The sequence below is a fragment of the Orcinus orca genome, chromosome 1 (assembly GCF_937001465.1).
Source record: "Orcinus orca chromosome 1, mOrcOrc1.1, whole genome shotgun sequence".
Lineage (NCBI taxonomy): Eukaryota > Metazoa > Chordata > Mammalia > Artiodactyla > Delphinidae > Orcinus > Orcinus orca.
In genome coordinates this window covers 55,501,559-55,522,598 of record NC_064559.1, presented here as the reverse complement: position 1 = coordinate 55,522,598, position 21,040 = coordinate 55,501,559, and the positions used below count along the sequence as shown (strand labels likewise).

The 21,040-nt window shown below is 46.0% G+C and overlaps 1 protein-coding gene across 1 annotated transcript in view; it reads right to left on the bottom strand.

Moving 5' to 3' along the window:
• TNR (tenascin R) overlaps positions 1–21,040 on the bottom strand; it is a 414,120-nt gene that overhangs the window by 194,315 nt on the left and 198,765 nt on the right. Inside the window, exon 2 of the mRNA XM_049715362.1 lies at positions 5,752–5,850. The gene's annotated coding sequence lies outside the window, so the exon portion shown is untranslated. The remainder of the gene's footprint in view (positions 1–5,751; positions 5,851–21,040) is intronic.

Here is a 21,040-nt window from a genome sequence, read left to right as displayed (position 1 = left end):
CAAACGGGATTTGTAGAGGATGGAGGACATTGTGTTAACATCTCCTCTTCTCCAACCCCAGGGCCACTCTTTGAGTTCAGGCCTCTCTCCCTCTTATCTGGATGATGAGAGCAGCTTTATATCTGATTTCCCTGCTTTAATTGCTGCTTCCAGTGATCTTTATAAACGGCAGTCTGATTACTGCGTCACTCCCTGGCTTTGACCCCTGCATTGTCTGCAAGAAAGCGTTAACGTTTCTCAGGATCTCACCTTGAAGACTAAATATCTGTCATGCTCTGTAACCTCAACGCAGAGCTTGTCTGGCTGTCCTGTACCTAGTGCTGTCTACCTGTCGCACTGCCTCAGTGGCTTCAGTGACCTTGCCCACAGTAGTCCTTCTACCGGGACTGTCCCCCACTTCTCTCCCTTTCTCTCCTCCCTTCCTGGGTTCCTCATGTGTCTAGAGAGCTCCTATGACACGTTCTTTACTGCCCCCCACCCCCAAGATAGGGCTGATGATTCCCGTCCTGCCTGACTGCAGTACACGGCACCGTCGTCCCACTTTCACACGCTTTGTAATTTGGGGAGGGGATAAGCATGCTTGCCTGCCTTATAAGACTGTGTCCTCCTTGTGGTCAGGATCCAGACTGGGCGTGGCACTTAGTATGTGCTCCATGCTCATTTGCTGAATTCACTTGAATGTGTTGCATGGGCGGGTAGGATGCACCATTTTCCTTGGGGTTAAAGAGGGACAATATGGTAAGAAGTGAATGTAGAACATTCTTTCAGAGTTTGGGATAAAAGAAAAAGATAGGAAGTCAAGGGAAAGCTGTCTCTGTATGTTTGCTGTGGAGAGGAGACTAAGGGCTCCATGGAAGAGTTTAGCCTTGGCAAGGAGCAGGGACTTTTCTGTCCAGAGAGACAGGACAAAGCAAGTCAGCGAGGATGAGGAAGCCCTTTGGGAAGGAGAGGAGCAAAAGTAAGCGATGCTCTTTTTATGTGGTCCCAGGCTTAGCAAAGGGAGAGGTGAGCTGGAGGGTAAACTGCTAGCGGACACACCCAATACTGGTACATTTTTCCCCTTGTAAACTGCAAGACGTTGTGACAAAACACAAATATTCAAAACACTTTCATGAGCAGTGGCCTCTTAGATACTCTGCTCTTTATAAAAGTTTATCACCATTGAATGGGGTGCTTAACTTGCTCTGGGGCAGGGCTGAGCATGGAGGCTCTGCGGAGACCCCTCTGACACTCCTCTTTCCCCTCCCACTCTGTGCAGAACAGGACAGGTGAGCTCTGTCCTGGCCGAGGTTGATCCGAGGTTTGGGAGAGTTACTCACACCCTGCCAGTCTGGAGCCCTACTGTGCTTCTCCTCTTCATCTCTGTTTTTATGAGGCAGCGGGAGCAGCCGTTCATGTTCAAACTGTAGTTTCTGTTCGAATCCACTCCAACCAGAGTTTAAACGGATTACCCGTATTTTCCTCCTGAAACTCCCTCAAAGGCCCCTGAAGGCTGGGTGCGTTTGGGACTCTTAGGGCCAGAGCAGGAGAAGTGAGTGAACCCACAGCTGTGTCCAGGCTCAGGTTCTCCCGTTCACTCCTAGCTGGCTCTTTGGAATTCTTAGCTTCACTTCCAGAAAACATGGCAGATGGTCTTTCCCCACTGGAATGCAAATGCAAGGTTTAAGCTCAAGGTTTGGCTTCTTCTGAAAGGGTGTAAGAGCAGCTATATCTGGTGAGCCTTCCAAAAGGAAGCTTACATTCAGGGACACTCCTGCGATGACCACCTCCATCAAAAGGGCAAGCCGTGATTTTAAGAGCTTCCAACATTTATTCTGAGGACACCCAGTGGTCTGGTTTGGTTGGGGAAAGATGGGGAAGAGAAGACAACTCAATTGTTGCTTATTCGTTTGTAAGAATACATTTATCTCGACACAGAACCATCTGTTCCTGTTCACCTTGGGTTGGTTTCCCACTCCATCCCCTCCTATTCTGTTTTTAACTTTTTCTAAAACTTACGGAAGAGTGTTAAATTGGAAGGTGGTCATATCCTGCCCAGCACTGAACCCACTTATGAGAGGTACAGAGCGAGCTGAACAAATGAACCAAGATGGAACATTCATACTTTTGAGCATTTTATATTAGTCTCAGCAAAAATCAGGTATTAAAAACATCAATATTGAATTAAATGACCGAATAGTAGTTGCCCAATAAAGGTTTGTTGCCTGGAACTGAAAGTTATCCCAGAGTGCAGGAGTACAGAGAGTTTTCCCGTAGATTATCACTCATAGATTAGAATTCTGTCCTTATAATTCTGTGCCCCGTCCCTAACTTACCTTTCCTCGAAAATGCATAATCATGGAGACACATCTGCACACAGAATCCTAGACCTTTAGAGATGAAAGAGATCTTATAGATGCACAGAAACCTAGTGTCAGGCTGCAGAAAAACATGGGAGAGGGCAGTTCTTCAAAACCTGTCTGCGGCCCAGAGCCGTCATGAAGCTGGGAGCTCAGCTCCCCAAATATCACATTTATCTCAATTTGGCAAGAAGCTGAAAGCCTATCTGGGCCCATTTAAATTCTAATGTTATTAAGGGCTCATCTAATCAGCTTTTAAAGTAAGCTGCTTTCAAATGCACGGGGAATGAAGGTAGGGCAGCTGCAGGCTGAGTAAGACAGTTCACACCAGCCTGGTGAAGGCACCTCTGTTCCAGTTGCCAAAGAGCCAGGAGGTGACCTGCTGGCTTTCCTGTTTGGTAACTCGTGCAGTTCCAACACCAAACTGTGCTGGTAAACAGCTCTTTGTAAGAACAGGGGAGGGGGCTAATCTGGACAAATCATGCTGTCCTGTGAGGTCAATCGTACACATGTGACAAGGCTTGGCAGAGAAAGACTGGCCTCTGTGCTTTGAGATTTAATCAACAGAGCAGCTGGTGGTCATCAGGATACTGCATCCTATAGATTTCTGAGAAGTCCCACCCTCAGGAGGGCCAGCAGGATCCCTCACCCCTGCCTGGACCTACCTGCAGTTTTTAGCTGGCTTCAAGGTAAGCCTCTTATATCCAGCTGTGGCTTGACTCTTCCTGGACCCAGGAACTTGGGTCAGACCGACACTGAAATGGAGCTTAACCCTGTGTGTATATGGCTCTAAAGTGGTTTAGGATTACAATTCTAATTCTGACACCAATTCGGATTTGTGGGTTCCCCCACACACACCAAGCAATTCTTTGACACCAGGTGGGTGTCCTGCCATTCAACTCAGTTCCGACACTATCTACCCGGAGAGCATCAGACTCCACAGTTTGAGGGTGCAGTCCCACAAGACTACCCTCCACTTCAGGTGCCAATCACAGGTCCAGGTTGTCACCTGTGCTTCTGACCTACTGGCTACATATTGGAGGTTCCCACAACACCCTCCTCCAGTTCTATTAATTTGCTAGAGTGACTCACAAAACTTGGGAAACCACTTGACTCACAAGATTACTGGTTTATTATGAAGGATATTAAAGGATATGAATCGACAGCCGTATGAAGGGATACACAGGGGAGGTCCCAAACAAGGCTTTTCAAAGGAACTTCTGTCCCTGTGGAGTTTGGGGCCCAGCATGGTAGTACGTGGAAGCATTCTAGTTCACCAACCAGAAGCTCTCAGAACTCCTTTTGGGCTCTTATGGAGGCTTCATTACATAGGCATGATTGATTGAATCATTCATTTGGCCATTGGTGATTGAAATCAATCTCCAACTCCTCTCCCCTCCCCAGAGGTCAGGTCGGGGTGGGGCTGAAAGTTCCAACTCTCTAATCACATGATCGGTTCCCCTGGCAACTAGCCCCCATCCTTAGGAGATTTCCCAAAATCACCTCATCTAACAAACTTCAGCTGTGCTTGAAAGGGGTTTTGTTTCAACCACAAAACACCTATTTCACTCTATTGCTTAGGAAATTTCAAGAGTTTTAGGAGCTCTGTGCCAGAAGCAGCATGAAGACCAAATATATATTTCTTATTATAAATCACACGATCACAGGGATCATCCCCAGGCCGTGCTTTAAACTTCAATCTCATCCTTGACTTTCCTGAGCATTCTCTGATTCGACCTGTGGATTGATTCTACAGGAGGGACGGGGGCAGGGTCCTCATTGCTGCAGTAAGGCTGCCTCCAGATAACATGTGATGTTGGTCTACATCCCTCTCCCACCGTCCATCTTCTGCACACAGGCTTCTCAGATCCCCCGCGGAGTCTCATTCAGGCTGGTGGGGTCCTGGGTCTTTCATCCTTCTAAACCCTCCAACAGATATCATCATCAGATGTCAGGACTAAATGAAAATATGTGGCTTTCTTGCCAAGCTCATAATTTGTCTCACATTTAAACCAATATTCTTTAAATATTTTTTCAGCATCAATCTAGAGGATGATAGCGCCCCAGATCCCACTGAACTCACCTTATTCAGAAGTCAGTTCAGAGCCCCACTATTTTTATTTAAGCAAGTTTCTTTGAGAGGGTGGGAGTTGGGAGAGTTTAACCTTTCATTGCAAATAGTTTGTCACATGTCCTTTTAGCTATACGAATACTGGCTCTGAGTAGAGAGCTGTTAAGTAAAAATGTCTTCATCCTAATAGCTACCTCTAGTTGCTGCCCAGATGGTCCACCCTATTCCAACTCTGCTTAGTTGCAGAGAACTTGATCTCAACCAGCTGTTAGCCTAGGAGCACCAAATTAACACATTCACTCTTAAGTGTGAATGGCTGATAGCCAACTTAGTGCAATGAGGTCTCATGTGTTTGTATGTACATTCAAAGGTGTTTTCAATGGCCTGGGGTACTTTGTAGTCAAGTGTCCCCAAGTGAGGCAGGATGTTGCTGAGGACATTCTGGGTTAATTCAAACGTGGGGCTTCATAAAAGACTTGTCTTCCTGCTGTAGAGTACCACGATAGATAATGAGAGCATGGTGAGTCTGAGGAACGAAATGAGTTTTTCCTGAACCAACTTTAGCAATTTTATGAACAAATACAAAAGGCCGGTGGGTATATTATCATTGTTTTGTACAATAAAAAAAAGAGCCGCAACCTGTTGAAAAGTTCCCAATTCAGTGTATCGAGTTTGAGTGCCAAGAAAAGTTATTAAAGAAGCAAAATATTCATTGTGCCTGTCAACTCTGTGAATCCTCAGACCCTTCTCCCATGGACCATATTTTAGAGGTTATTATTTCAACCTGAAAATTCTTTAGAGATATATATGTGGTATGAAAAAGGAATTAGGAAAACTTCTAAATTAAAGGAAATAAAATGACAGCTTCTTCCTCTGGCCATATAAATAGTTATGGATAGAGATATAGAGGTGGATATTCTTTCATAATACTTTATTAGAGCTTCTGGAGCTCAAGAAATTTTAGAATCAGGCTGGTTAATAGTTTAGCACTGATTCATGCAGGCTCAGAGCAAGCGCAGTTGGGTTAGGTAGCAAGTCTAGCCCCTTGGAGGCGCTGAGTGCAGTAACGCACCTTTATGACCAACTACGTTATGAAATGCATTTCCAAAATGTTTTATGAGAAGCCAAAACCTTGATGTCCAGTTTCTCCAGCTTTTTCTGAGACAGCATGAAGCCCAGGGGAGCTAATGTTCTTTGACTACCTCACTGCAGAGAGACTGTCCCCCAGGCTGTTGCTGCAGTGACAAGGAACCTCAAATCCTGGGAACATGCGGTCACAAGTGAAAGCCTCAGACTGACCATTGCAATGATGGATGGTAAAAGGTTCACAGAAAATGGTACCTTTAGCGATGCTGTCTTCGATGTTTTCTCTTTTCCGCACGTTCTTTTATCCTAACACCAAAAGAGAACTGGTCTCTGCAGTCACGATGATATGGCCACCTGAAACAGGAACAAGGGAGGAAAGAAATTATGTTTATGGTTTCAGAATAAGGAACCTTGGTTTCCCTTTCCATCTCAACTGCCACATCTCCATTTCGAGAAACTTGGAGGTAAAATGTGGATTCCTAAAGAAAACTGTTATTTACTGTTGTTCTTTCCTCTCCAGAGAGTTCTACTTACTTCATTAGTTTTCTTTCATTCATTCTCATAGCTTTGCAATGGAGTGGCAAATATTTAAGCTAAAAATTCTACAAAAGGATTGTAAATCCAGAAATGTGTTTTACGTAGCAAATCCCTTCTGAGATCTTTGAAGGTGGCTGTGGTTACGTGCTTAGATGATCCGATTATGACAAATGCTTGACACTTCCTCTGGGAAGCCTCTCATCCCCCCTAACCCTGAGCCCCTCTCGTGTTCTCCATGTCCGTGACACTCAGTGCTTGCCTAGGTCACAGACATTACCACTCATTGCAAGCTTCTTCATTTGTGCTGTTCTCACTCTGGACTGTCAACTCCTCAAGGGCAAATTCTCTGTCTCAAGCACAATGCCAGCACAGAAAAGTTTAATAAATACTCTTTAAGGAAGTGAATGCATAACAGTCATTTCCTCAGGTTCGAACCACCACCTACAGAAGCAGTGACTTCTCTTGTAAGTGGGGCGCTTCTGTGTCAGCAATTTGTCAGTCTCTTTCAACAGGGCAGGGGAATTGCCTGACGGTCCAGTGGTTAGGACTTTGTGCTCTCACTGCCGAGGGCCCGGGTTCAATCCCTGGTAAGGGAACTAAGATCCCACAAGCTGTCGGTGTGGCCCAAAAAATAAAATTAAAATTAAAAAAGAAATAAAGAAAATAAAGAGGGCCTCTCTGCAAAATTTGGACAAGCCACTCCCTGCACCCCCTACACAGTTCCCACGGATCAACCCACAGTCCATAGCAGGATGATTATGCCTTCAAGGGCTTGCTTCCCACAAGCCCTTCTGACCCTTCTCCAAGTGGACCCTGAGCTTCAGGGATCTCATTTATAGGCGCCTAAAGGGGCTACTTAAAAATCAAGGGAGGGAGGAAGGTGCAGACTTTTGGCTAAGGTGTAGGCTTGCTCATCTAAGCTGCTCCTGAAGGAATGAACCTTCCCTGGAGGACCCCGTGGAGACTTAGAATTGAAGGAAAGATCCTTTAGCTCTGGAAGGGCAGATAGGTTTCATCTCTGGAGAAGACTCCAGAATATCAGCAGTGCAGTGGCTGCCTGGAGAGTGGGGCTGGGAAGGATTGGGAGGCTATGTCATTGGGAAGAAGAGTGGTCGTCAAGGTGTCGTCAGTGCCCAGGGTGGGGAAGTGTTGGAGGTGACATGAATACCAGGTACTTTCCTCCTCTGATTCTAATCTGGCTGCTCACCAAAAGAAGCACTGCAGATCCTTAGGACAGTGTAGTTCTGATATTAGAAAATCTCTCTTTCCATGGAATTAAAACTCCCTCTCCTTTTTACTTACACCCACTCACCCTTTTATTTCTCATCCTGTCTGTGAGGTGGTGACCTCATTCTTAGAAAAATCCAATCTCTTTTGAACCAACTAAGTCAAAAGTCATCAAAAGGGCTTCCCTGGTGGCGCAGTGGTTGAGAGTCTGCCTGCCAATGCAGGGGACACGGGTTCGTGTCCCGGTCCGGGAAGATCCCACATGCCGTGGAGCGGCTGGGCCCGTGAGCCATGGCCGCTGAGCCTGCACGTCTGGAGCCTGTGCTCTGCAAGGGAGAGGCCACAACAGTGAGAGGCCCGCGTACCACAAAAAAAAAAAAAAAGTCATCAAAAGTATTGGCTAAATCCCCTTCAGTTTAGCTCATTCAACACTGATACCTTCAATTCAGCACGCTATTTTATTATTATTTCTCTGACTAGATATAGATGCGGCCATTCATTCGTTCAACTCACATATATTTGTTTACTATATTTTAAATACCTTTATTTGATATTCTTGAAATTATGAAAGTGATAACTGCTCATCGTAATAAGTGAATCCATATGAAGATGTATACCAGAAAAGCTAATAATTTACCCCTAGCCTCAGCCCCTTGATGTAACATTTTATTTTATTAAAAAATTTTTTTATATTGCAAAGCAGAAATACAGACATAGAGAACAAAGGTACAGATACCAAGGGGGAAGTGGGGAGTGGGATGAATTGGGAGATGGGGATTGACATATATACACTATTGATGCTATGTATAAAATAGAAAACGAATGAGAACCTACTGTATAGCACCGGGAACTCTACTCAGTGCTCTGCAGTGACCTAAATGGGAGGGAAATCAAAAAAAAAAAAAAAAAGGGGGGGATAAATGTATACATATAGCTGATTTGCTTTGCTGTACAGTAGAAACTAACACAACATTGTAAAGCAACTATACCCCAATAAAAATATAATAAATAAATAAAAACACCTACTTTCAAATAAGAATATATATATTTCCATACAGTTAAAAAAATTTTTTTTCATTGAAGTAGAGTTGATTTACAATGTTTCAGGTGTACAGCAAAGTGATTCTTTTATACATACACACATATATATATATATATATATATCTTTTCAGATTCTTTTCCATTATAGGTTTTACTTGGTATAGTTCCCTGTGCTATACAGTAGGTCTTTGTTGTTTATTTTTTATTTAAGTAGTGTGTATCTGTTAATCCCAAATTTCCAATTTATCCCTCCCCTCCCTTTTCCCCTTTGGTAACCATAAGTTCGTTTTCTAAGGCTGTGAGTCTGTTTTTGTTTTGTAAATAAGGACATCTGTATCATTATTTTTAGATTCCACATATAAGTGATATCATATGATATTTGTCTTTCTCTGTCTGACTAACTTCACTTAGTATGATAATCTCGAGTCCATTCATGTTGCTGCAAATAGCATTATTTCTTGATGTAACCTTTAAATAGACTAGCATGTATCTTTCCACACTGTCATCAGTCCAGTTCCCAGGAAACAGACTGAGACAGGATAAGCACTCTGCAGGCTTATTGAGGCAACTCTTATGGGGAGTACCGGAAGCAGAATTGGCTGGAGGGACCTCTGGAGCTGTCCTGAATTGAGAAGGGACAGGCCTTTAGGCCCTACCGGTCTTTGGAGGTGGGCTGCCCCCAGGGAGAGGTCAGGAACAACCTTGGGCAAAGCAGCTCCTTTTGGCTCAGGGTGATGCCTGGAGAGGAACTCAGCTGTCAGCCGTCAGCAGCCAGCAGCTGGGAGGTTGAGTGTCTCAGTTGGGTGATGCCTCGCGGCACCCACAATATCCATCCTCCCTTGTGCTTATTTAAACCCAATTATGCGTATACATACAGACATATGGGATGCTTTCGTTTATAGTTTTTAAACTGAAATACTCTGCAACTTGTTTTGACTTAACATAAGAACATCATCATTTTCCCCCTAATTTATTTATGCACCCATACATGTACTTTTACAAGAAGATCATAGTCTGCATCTAGGCTTTTTTAGTGAAGTCCCCTTATCTTTTTTCTCAGTTCTTTACCTCTCTCTACCTCCTCTCCTTCCCACACTGTCCATATTACCTTCAACCCCCAAGCTAACAGCATGGAATGTAGACTTTTGTGCTTTCCTTCATGTGCATATAACCACATGTATACATGTGTGAATAGGGACAGACGTGCCGATTTGATGTTTTGGTCATTGGCAGCAACTATTTAGTAAGAACCTTCTGAATGCCCAGGCCTGCACCAGCCACTGGAGATACAAGAAGAGGACACAGCCTCTGCCCTCGAGGAGGTCCTGCCCATGTCAGGGAGAGACCCAGAGATGGTAGTTGTAATGAGGTTCACTTATGGAGGCATGCACCAAACACGTAGAGTTATTTGGAGAATTAGAACCAGAAGGCAGGGCTCCTATGTTCTAGTCCTGTGCTCTTTTCCATTTAACTATAGCTTTTAAAAAAAAAAGGTTTCAAACTGTGGGCTGAGAAATAGCCACATTGAATTCAAGCCAGTGTGTGCTGACCTTCCTGAAGTTGTGACCACACTTGCTCTGTTAGAGAAGCTCATAGTGAAGCTAACATGCTGGCCCCTGTGATAGAATATGCATGACCTCACTAACAGATCCATTTAATTTGATTAGCAAGCTGTCTAGGCCTGGAGAGATTGCACAAAGGCCTTATCTTGGAGTAGATTTTCACATAACTGGTGACAAGGCAAAGGATACTTATAATGGAAATAGATGCTGACGTGTCACCATGTGGACCATTATTCCTGTGGTTACAAGTTGCAGAAACAAAACTGTGAGCAGAGATGAAACATCCAACACAGGGCTCACGTTCCCAGATCCTTTTAGCCTACACACTTCCAGGAGGGCCCGAGGACAGGAGCAGTGGAACCATAGGAGATGCAAGAAAGACAAAAGAGCACGGTGACCTGGCTCCCTGGCCACTCCAGCAAATTGATGTGTTCTTGCTGCCTGTTCTCTCAACCCATCATTTATCTGCACTTCCCCTCTTGTGTCCAGTGTTTATCTGCACTTCCCCTCTTAGTGTCCAGCGTTTCTCCCACAGCCATTCTCTGGGGTCAAGTTGTAACAGCTCATCTTTGAAAAAAAGTAACCACCAGTTTTCCTATGAAGTATGTCCAGAAAATGTGCATTGTATTTTCTTTCCTCATCAAATGCTGACCCCTCTGATACTGGATGTGATTTCAGGAACCCGAGGGGCTGGACTTGGACTTTGTCTTGTGGGCTTCCGGCCCCCAACTGTGCAGTCAGAATCCAAGGGCCAGGCAGTCCAGAGGGGAGACCCCGTTGACCCCAGTCACAGATTTTCTCCAAAGCCCCATGCTTTTCCCCCTTTGGCTGAGGTGAATCATGGGCAGAAGAAAGATGCCACCAGGCCGGGTGAGACACAGCATCTAAAACCTGCAGAGGTTTCAGACCTCACAGCAACAATCCCTTTTGATATTCAGCGTAAACTCCCTTACTGCGATGGTTTTGGTTAGTTTACTGCAAATTGCTGGAGAAGTTTCAGGAATAGCCATGTGATTGCGAGGATGCTGGTCAGCTCTAGATAAAACTATCCAATATGCTAAAGCATTGTCAGTTCATATATTTTCCTGACTCTCACGGTGGTCAGTTGCTGCAAATGGATCAGATTGTGCATGGCCGACCAATTGTACTTAGTCATTTTAATGAGAAAATGGGAAATTTAGGCAACTATTGGTGATCTGACCTATACTCAGCTCCTAAACTCACAAGGTCTCCTAACAGAAGGGACCTCGAATGACTGTCATCTGGGGCTTCTACACTCAAGCATACATATTTGAATGTTTCTTAGAAGGAGTTCTCTGACCCATTGTTACTGGCGAGACGTTGCAATTCAGTGAGATGTGAGAAGTTCATGAATGCTCCATTTATTATCTATTGTTGCATAACATATTACCCCCAAACTCAGTGGCTGGAAACAATAAACATTTATTATCTCTTGGTTTCTGTGGGTCAGGAACTCAGCAGTGATTTATCTGGGTAGTTCTGGCCCAGAGTCTCTCGCGAGGCTTCCTTTAGGATGTCAGCCAGGGCTGTAGTCACCGGAAGACTTGCAAGGGCTGGAGGATTCGATTCTAAGATGGTTCACTTATGTGATCTTGTTGTTGCAGAGTGCCTCCTCACGTGGGTCTCTGCCGGGCTGCTTGAGTAGCCTCACAACACGGTGGCTGGCTTCCCCTAGAGCGAGTCATCCAAGAGAAACCCGAGTGGAAGGTACGGGGTCTTTGATGAACTGCCTTGTTAGCATCTCTGCAACATCCTATTCATTACACAGATTAGCTCTACTTAATGTAGGAGGAGACAGCACAAGGGTAAGGATGCTAGAAAGCAAGGATTAATTGGGAGTCCTCTTGAACGTTAGCTACCACAAATGCCCTTTGCCTTTATCGATAATGGTAAAGACCTGGAAGAAAACATTTCTGTTTCTTTTATCTCCATGGAACAACAAATGAAAGGGCATGAAGTCTGGCTAAAATTCTAGCTCTTACCCGCTACACACTTTTGGAAAAGATAGGTATGTAATCCCTCTAAGCACCCCTTTTCTAATCTGTAAAATGGGGATAATAATATTCCCTGCTGTGAGGATTAACTTAGATAACACATGTAAAGGGCTTAGTTCAGTGTGTGACAAAAGGTAGGAACTCAAAACTTGTTCATTCTTCTCACTTTCCCCCTCCTCCTCTCCTCCCAGGACTCTCGTGTACCACCTGAATGATGTGGATAAATGACCCCAACTCAGAGTCAGCCCTCTCCCCACCTTCCCCCATCTCCGCTGCTGGCTTTCAAACCAAAGGAGGGGCTCAGCCTTGACAGCTGAGGTCTCTTTTTCCCTGAGGAAGATTTGCCAAGGCTTCGTAAAGACAGGATGTGTGAGAGACACTGCAGCTGTTTCATATCTTAATTAGCAATTAATTAAGTGGAGTTGCGGGTGTCTGGGATATCCGACAGACAGGCTCAGTAATTATCTTTTATCATTATTACTAACGGAAACTATGGTCAGGGTGGTTCAGGTTTTCCCAGAATTTCAGGTTTAATTGAATGACCCGGTGGAGAATCAAAATGAATAAGCTGCCCTTTCCACACAGCTTTATTTAAAACATTTTGAAATTTGGCTGTGCCTTGCACTCGAGAGCTTTGCTGGCCTGTTATCTTGGGCTACGACCTTCAGCTAGGCCTAGAGGAAGCAGGGTGGGCCCCCTTGGGGTTGCAGGGTCGCTCCAGTAAAGCACACAATTGTATTTTGAAGGCAACGTTTCATTAATACCCCTCCGCCCCGATGGAAGATCTCTGTTTGGAGGTCAGAAAAGGGCACTGGTCTAAGGTCTGAGCTGGAGGAGAAGAGAGGTGCTTTTCCAGTGTTGCTATAGTGATACTGGCCCCAGTGTTCCGGAAGTTCCATCCAGGAGGGGCAGAAAGACCCTATTGGGTGATGCTTTCACAACCTCATGGTCATATATGAGGGTTGGCAAGTCAGGGATCCAGAAACTGGCCGCTGCTTGGAGGGTTCTTGGAGTTGAGTTCTCTGGGCGATCTTAGGGAAAGTAAGCTAGGGCTTACTGGTCTCCTCTGTGTTCTGAACCCACACATGGTGGATTCTCCACAGGCATTGTTTCACAGGGTCTAGACAAGCCATTCCAAGGCTTCAGTCTTCTAGAGTTAACTTGGGACAGCTGGACATATGTCAAACTACCATTTCACCCCAGAGAGAGCTGTGCAGCGTTGCCACAGGGGATCGTCTGGGGCGACATAAGAATCCTCCTCTGGCCACACACGTGTGTTTGTATGGATTGTATAATACCTCCTAGATTCAGTGCTGCCTCATTATCATTATTTCTAAATGGGCTGTTTGAGCCCTCACGCTCTGCCTGCGTGTGTCAGGGATCTGATCTAAACATCTGGCATTTTGAGTAGAGTCGGTTGGTATCCCTCATCAAGTGGGTAATTTCCATTACAATTCACAATTCCGACTTAAGATAATTCATCAGGTCTAACAAGAGATTTGAGACCACTGGGACGGCTCCTATTAGTGGGGCTGGAAGGTTCCGGCACATCCTCTGGGCTGCTGGGGCACCCAGCTCTGTTTCTTGACACTTTGCTCTGTCTATGGGTGACTGTGTCACAAAGGTCAAGGGCTCCTTTGCCATCACTGGGCTTCATGTCGTTTCTGGCCTACATCCGTGATGCTTTGGGTTGGTTCTTTACTAACCATTCCCTGTGCCTTGATGTCCTCTAAGTGAACCTGCAATCTAATAACTCTACGTGGAGCAGATTCAGGGCATGAAGAATGGATTAGCAATGAGCTCCATTGTCTTAAAATTCAAACTACTACACCAAGTGTTAGCAGCAGTACTCTCGGGGTCGTATTTTTAAATGTCCTCTGTCTTTTTCCACTGAATCTCTATTTCTTAACTTTTCAATTATGTTTATGTTTTTCTTTAGTAATGAGAAAATAAATGTTATTTTAAAACTTTAGAAAGTACGGTTATAACTGATTTGATCAAGTGTTATAGCAATGGTTCTTAGCCTGGGGTCCACAGAGAATCCATGCAACTTAACTAGAAAGAAATTACATCTTTATTTTCACCAACCGCTAACAAAACTTTAGCAAGTCCTCTATTCTTGAATGTAGGCAACAAGTCACAGCAGTACTAGCGATAGCTGTAATTTTGTCATCCACAGAAATCACAGATATTTTTATATCTCATTACAGTTGTTGCAGATATGTTGAAATATTGTTGAAGCGTATTACTACTTCAAAATCACAGTAGTTATTTGACTTGCCACCAGATCTTGTTATTTACTGGGTTAATAAAGAAACACATATATTACCATACAGCAAATTTGGTGTTTTAGTATTTTGATAACTGCATTTCAATAAAAATGCAGTTTCCTCTGTAATCCTATATATTTTATTTTCTACATTTAGAACATTATTCTGAGAAGGAGTTCATATGCATCACCAGGCTGCCAAAGAGGTCTGTGACAAAAAAAAAAAGGTTAATTAGTCCAGGCTTAGAAGCAGAGCAAGGGAACTGGCATGCATTGAGACCGCCGTGGTCCAGGCCCTGGGCTTTCTGTGCATTGCCCTGCTCAATCCTCCCTAAAAGCCTATAGGGGAACTACTGCTACTATCCCCATTTTACAGGAAATTGAGACATAAGAGGTTAAGTAACTTGCTCAAGGTCACTCAGCTTCTAAGTGACAGAGCCGATTCTGAACTCAGGCAGGCAGGATGCATCTGACCTCCTTTGTCCTGCCCTAAGCACCACCGATGGGTCCATATTGAATGTGCTACATCATGTGTTTGTGTGTCCCCGAGCCAGATGGAAATTTGTTGCCTGGAAGGTTGATAGGGTGTGTTTGACCTTCCCAAGTAGAGTGCAAATACCTCAAGGGCAGGGGCAGGGTCATTTTTCTTTATTTATCCCTTCAAAGCCCCCAAGGGAGTGGAATTAAAGAATAATATTCCAAGCACTGGGTTGATTAGCAAATATGGTAGGATTTTAGCCATTGAAGGCACCCCTGCTCCCTAACTGATGTTCCAACCTCACTTGGTAGCCATGGCATGTCCTAGGCCAAGCTGGCTGTTCTTATTCTGAGGTCCTCTCTCCAGCATCCGCTCTGCCTCTTCCCTGCTCCACCTTCCATTCCCACCTCTTGGTCCACAGCCTTTCTGCATCTAAAGGGAGTCAGAATGTTCTGGCGCTCAAAGCCTGACAGAGACAAATGCTTCATTACCCGGAGGCCCTAGGCACACGGTCATTAAGTGATCACCAAACTCAGAACGCCACACTGGAAGGGCGCCCCTTGGAGAACACTTAACTGGGACCTAATTGCATTGGCTAGACATCAATCACCAGGGTAATTTCCTGTCTTAAGATGTGTGCTCTCCTCTGCAAAAGAAGCCAAAAATGAGGTCAGAAAAGGAAAGAGAAAGCTTTGGATCTAAGGTGATCCCTGGCCCTTTCTTCACCTGATATCCAGCCCCGCCTTGGCTGGGTGTGGACAGAGGCGAATGTTTCTTCTCTCCTCTAAATGGCTCCTGTGGGGCAGGTAATTGGCTAAGCTGGTGCTTGGCTGGCAAAGGCCTGACCCTCAGGGCCAGAGGCTGAGTATGTTTTTTTCTGATGGCAGCTCTCAGGTCCTCCTCAAGGATCGCCAATTTCCTCTCAAAGGACCTGACCCAGAGGGCACGTCTTCACAACCGGCCCAGGAATCCATGCCTTCTCTGTACGTGTTCAGTTTTAATTTGGTCGATATCATCATCTCCCTTGGATCTGCCGTTAAGGGGGATCAGTTGCTAGAGTGAGAAAAGATCAACTTCCCAGGCATTTGATGAAGGGCTCTCCTCCGGGTGTGGTTGGGCTGTGAGCCAAACCCCAGCGGCCTCCCCATCAGCCAGCACAAGCACAGAGGCCACAGACTCGGGCTCTGAGCAGAAGATACACGTAGCACCCGAGTCCCTCTCGCTGGGCAGAGGCTTGGTCAGGCATCTCTGTGGACAAGGGCCTGCTTCTGCAGCCTGTGGACTGGGCAGGGGAGCAGGTGGGGAATCACCCAGTCAAACAGGAAGTGGATTAAACCAAAGGTCCTGCGTAAATCTGGTGACGACACCATTGTCATTTTGAGTGGGATAATTGTTTTGAGAGGGGGTAGTGAGACTGTCCGAGGTCACAACCTAGAGAAGTAGAATATTTAAGAAATCTGTGCCGGGGCAAAACAGGGGAGCCAGGCCGGAGGTCAAGAGCTCAGTGCATGTAGGAACAGCCCAGGAAGTTGGGTACAAGGCCAAAACGATGCAGACGGGACCCATAGGGCCACACCAGGGTTGGGGTGTGCAAATTGGCCCTGCTCAGATACAGGCCCTGTGGGAAGTGGAAAGGGAGGCACAGGATTGGAGCAGAGACAGTGGCCCTATGTGTGACTACTAGGCCACCGTCCCTTGTAGCTTGAGTAGAATCTCAGCCTTAGCATGACCTGTGGAGGTGGAGGGGGTTAAGCCAGTGTAGAGGAGTCTCGATGGTGGGTTAACATGAGGTAGGCCCTAGAAAATGAAGGTCTGTTTTCTTTCATTGGCCTCTGAGTCTTCAAAACTTAGACCTCTATCCAGGTATAACCGAAGGTGGTTGTCTAGTGTTGTGTTTTGTAGAGTGCACTGCTGCCATTTCGGGTGAGTGGATTCTTCTTTGGGCGAGAGTATCCATGGTATTGCAGGGTGATCATCTCCCCCAGCCTCCGTGCACCCTACGCTGGCACGCCTTCCACCCAGCATTGTGATCACCAGACACACAGTTCCAAATATGCCTGGGGTAGGAGGGAAGAGGGGAGGCAGGATCACCTCTGGCTAACCCAGCTTCTCCCAGCCAGCAGGCAGGTTACCGACTTCTCAGATGTTGGGTTTACACTCAAGAACCTGAGGCAGGGTCTTAGGAGGCTCCTCAAACCCTCAGATTTCAACTTAGGCAGAGCTGGCCCATCCCCAGTGGTGGTTTTTCAGGGCAAGGCCATTTGCATGGGCCAAGAGGAAAGCATGCTTTTAACATTGTCACCCACTAACATCTATGTTTAAACCGACATGGTGAGAAACTTGAAGGCACACAGAGTGACTTTTTCATCTCGTCTCCCCAGGGAGAGCCTGAGGAATATGACAGTCTAGCTTTGAGAAGGTCAGAGGGTTGCTCCCAAACAAAATCCCACTCAGCTTTCCCCATTGCACTCACCTGCTTGCACCCCACCCCGGGAAAAGAAAAAAAAAAATACTGATCATTTATTATCTGCCAGAATTCAAAAAATCACTGAATAAGAAATGGTTCCTGCCTTCAAGAAAGAGGCTCACAGTCCGTGGGGGAGACACACTCATGCATATAGAGAGCTATTTCCACATGGCTTCTGTGTCTAGAGTCTAACAGAGCCATGACCAAAGCACCAGGGCACCCCAAGCATGGAGTCGGAGAAGGCTCACAGCCGAGAGAGATCAGTTGAAGATGGGAGTGCCAAGGCTCAGAAATGGGAAAGAGTGTCTCCTTCTGGAAACAGAGAACCAGTTGTGTGGAGACATGGTGGCCCCTGAATCTTTACTTGAGATCCATTTCCTCAGAGTGAGGTTGAAGAGAAACACATCCTCTCCGATTTCCACCATTGCAGTTCTAAAGAAACCTCACAGTTCTTTCAGAATGTGTCAGAACCAAGAAAGCCCATCCTTAAGCCAGGCAGTCGCTTATTGACTATGATTGGAAGGGCTTCACAAAACCCTCCAAAGTCCCTGTTTCCGAAACTCATATTTCCACCTTAGATTGATACCATTGTGTTACTATTTGCCCTTCCCCAGAGATGTCAGCATTTTAAACGAAAGCATAATTCACTCACACTATTGCATGAATTCATCTCATCAGCTGTTGGTCCAGGATGCCAAGAGAGAAGAGGAACTTAAAGATTTCCATGGAGGACCTCAAAAGGATAACAGGATTCTGGTAAGGCCATCAAAAGCAGAGATAAAGAAGACAAATGAAACCTCACACTTTCTGTTCTTTGACAGCAAAGGAGGCACCAGCTGGCCAATGGATCTCTTATATAGAGTGGGGAGGGAGCTGGAACTGTGTTTGCCTTTTGTGTTTTGCTTTTGTGGTCAGACCACATTATTGCCATGGCAATTCCCTCATCAGCTAGCCCTTCCTCTCATCACACTGACAAGTGCCATCCGGATAACAGAGGTTCCACATGATTTCCCTGCATTCAGGTGTGGGCCCTTCCACAGACAAACTATGGAAGAGATCTCAGGTGGTCTTCACCTCTCCCTGCAGCTGAGCACAGGGGTTGCCCTCCTGAGGCATCACTGGTCACATCCCTGTGTTGCAGGAAGGGGGACCCCTTCCAGGGCCTGGAGAGTGGGCTCTTGTCTAACACTTGGAGACACATGTGCAGACAAAGCAAAAGCCTTTATTGGGAAGGGGCACCCAGGTGGAGAGCAGCAGGGTAAGGGAACCCGGGAGAGCTGCTCTGCCACGTGGCTCTCAGTCTCAGGTTTTATGGTGATGGGGTTAGTTTCTGGGTTGTCTCTGGCCAATCATTCTGACTCAGGGTCCTTCCTGGTGGTGCGTGCATCTCTCAGCCAAGCTAGATTCCAGCGCGAGGGTTTCTGGGATGTTGGCAGGACATATTGTCTCCTCCCTCCTCCCTTTGGCCCCTCCCGAATTCTTCTGGGTTAGTTGTAGAGATACCATGGGCTGGCACGTCCTCCCGCCTTTCGGGCCCTCCCAAATTCTCCTGGTTAGTTTTCCGTAGCAGCATCATGGTCTTTATCGGGACCTCCTGCTGTGAGACAACTCAGGCAAGAGGTTATCATCGTGCCTGGCCAAGGTGGGCAGTTTTGGTCAACAGCTCCCTAACACCTGGACAAAATGCACGGGAAAGGTAACCTTCTAGAATCATTCAGCTCCAGGGATTGACTCAAATCTTTGAATGGTGATGCCAGAAATACCAGAATCTGGGGGTAGCAAGGGGCTAGAAAAGATTTCCATTTTCTTTCATTGGTCAGGATCACGGTAAAATTACCCAAAGCGGGCCCTACTGGCCTCAAGAGAGCTGATGACTCAGGAAAGAGCCTAGCCCTTAGCCCTCTCTGCTGGGGCAGCCGCTCCTGCCTGCTCAGGGCCCCAGCCTGGAGCCAGAGTGTCTAATCTCCTTGGATGGCAGGCAAGTGCCTCAGCCTAGCCCTGAAAGAGCAAAACTAGAAACTCATCTTCTGTACCTTTCTTCCTTTACTACATCTTTGTTCTGTCCCAGCATTCACTTCAAATCTACCACTTCTCCCCATCCCCATAGCTACTCACTTTGCTAAATAACTCAGGTTATTTCTCTCAAGGTTTAGGGTGTGCCCAAGGTATTTCATGATCCGATCCTGTTTACCTCCCTGACCTCCATTCTCACTGCCACCCTCTCCTGCCTGCTGTCTGTCCTCCAACCATGCTCGACTACTTGCGTTTTCCCCAACTTCCAAGCTCTCACTCTCTGGGCCTTTGCATTTGTTGGTCCATCTGCCCAGAAACTTATGCCTGGTTAATATTTATCCTCCAAGATCACCTCCTCCAGGAAGACCTCCTGACACTCCAGGGATGGTTTAGGTAACATTCACTCTGTCTCCTCTACCCTACACCATGAGCTCTCATAATAATCTTTACATATAAGTTGGTGTGTCCTCAGCACCCAGCTCTGTGCTTGGCCAGCAGAAGAGGGTCAATTAGCATCAAACCATAACATGAAACTTCAGAGGCCCCTGCAGCTCCCTGCACCTACAGCTTGGAGAACTCGATTGACTAGGTAAAGGGAAAATGCCCACATTGAATACTGCTGTATGCTGCTAGAAACTGTGTGCAGAGGGAAAACAAACAAGTGATTAAGTAATGGCAGGCAAGTATCTCACTGAGTCCTATCCAAATAAAATAACAGGAAAAGTGCCTTTCAGTACTGATTAACCACAGCTGAGAATTAAAGATCATTTGTAACAAATCATTACAGTCAACTGATTTAAAATGAATGAGGGCCTTCCCTGGTGGCGCAGTGGTTGAGAGTCCGCCTGCCGATGCAGGGGACGCGGGTTCGTGCCCCGGTCTGGGAAGATCCCACATGCCGCGGAGCGGCTAGGCCTGTGAGCCATGGCCGCTGAGCCTGCGCGTCCGGAGCCTATGCTCCGCAATGGGAGAGGCCACAACAGTGAGAGGCCTGCGTGCCACAAAAAAAAAAAAAAAAAAAAAGAATGAGTTTGTACAGAGAACCATTCCTGAATCTGGAGCTAAAGAAACAAAAAGACAGTTAAAGCCCATTAACTTGAGACTTCCAACCTGTGTATGTGTCGCTGCATGAGGCTGATTTACCATTTACACCAAAGGGGCACCAACCAACCGTGGACGAAGAGCAGGAATCTGAGTTCCCAAACCCCATGCCTGGCTCTGAGGTTGGTGAAGCTTCTCTAAGCTTCTGTATTGGTTACTGAGAAAATGGAGGTGATGACACCATTATCACGTGGTATTAAGCTGAACCATATGAAGTTGCCGACAGTTGACTGTACTTAACCTTCAGAAATGACAATTTCATATGGTTCAAACTGATATTTTTTGTGTGAGGATCAAAATGAAATAACGTAAATCGGAAGATGCTCTACACATGCAAGGCTTGCTGAAAGTATCTCCCAGCACTACAGCAAGACTGTGACAACTGGCAGCAGAGTGGCGTTCACCTGGGGCAAATCCCAGGAACAGTGAGCCTCCCTCATTTGCATTAATAACATTAGGTTGGAGAAAGAGGAAAGAAGACTAAAAGAGATAAAAGGATTCCTCCAACTGTCAACCCAAGCCCTCCCTTCCTCCCAGGAGGACACTATGCCACATCCCTTGTGCTATGTCATTTGTAAGTGTAAGCTTTATTTCACTGTAAGTGTACAGTGAGTTCACAGAGGGATGCTATGTAGTATTAGATGCACCTAGCCACCTCTGGCTCCAGGGTCAGCCCCCAAAGCTGATCCCTGACCACCCTTGTTATGAGGAAACTTCTGAATCTACGTCACGGACATGCAAAGAGTCCTCATAAATGTTTAGTTGAATAAATGGATGAACAAATGAATGAGTTCTCAAAGCCTGGTAGGGCTCTTGCCTGTCCTTCTGTCATCC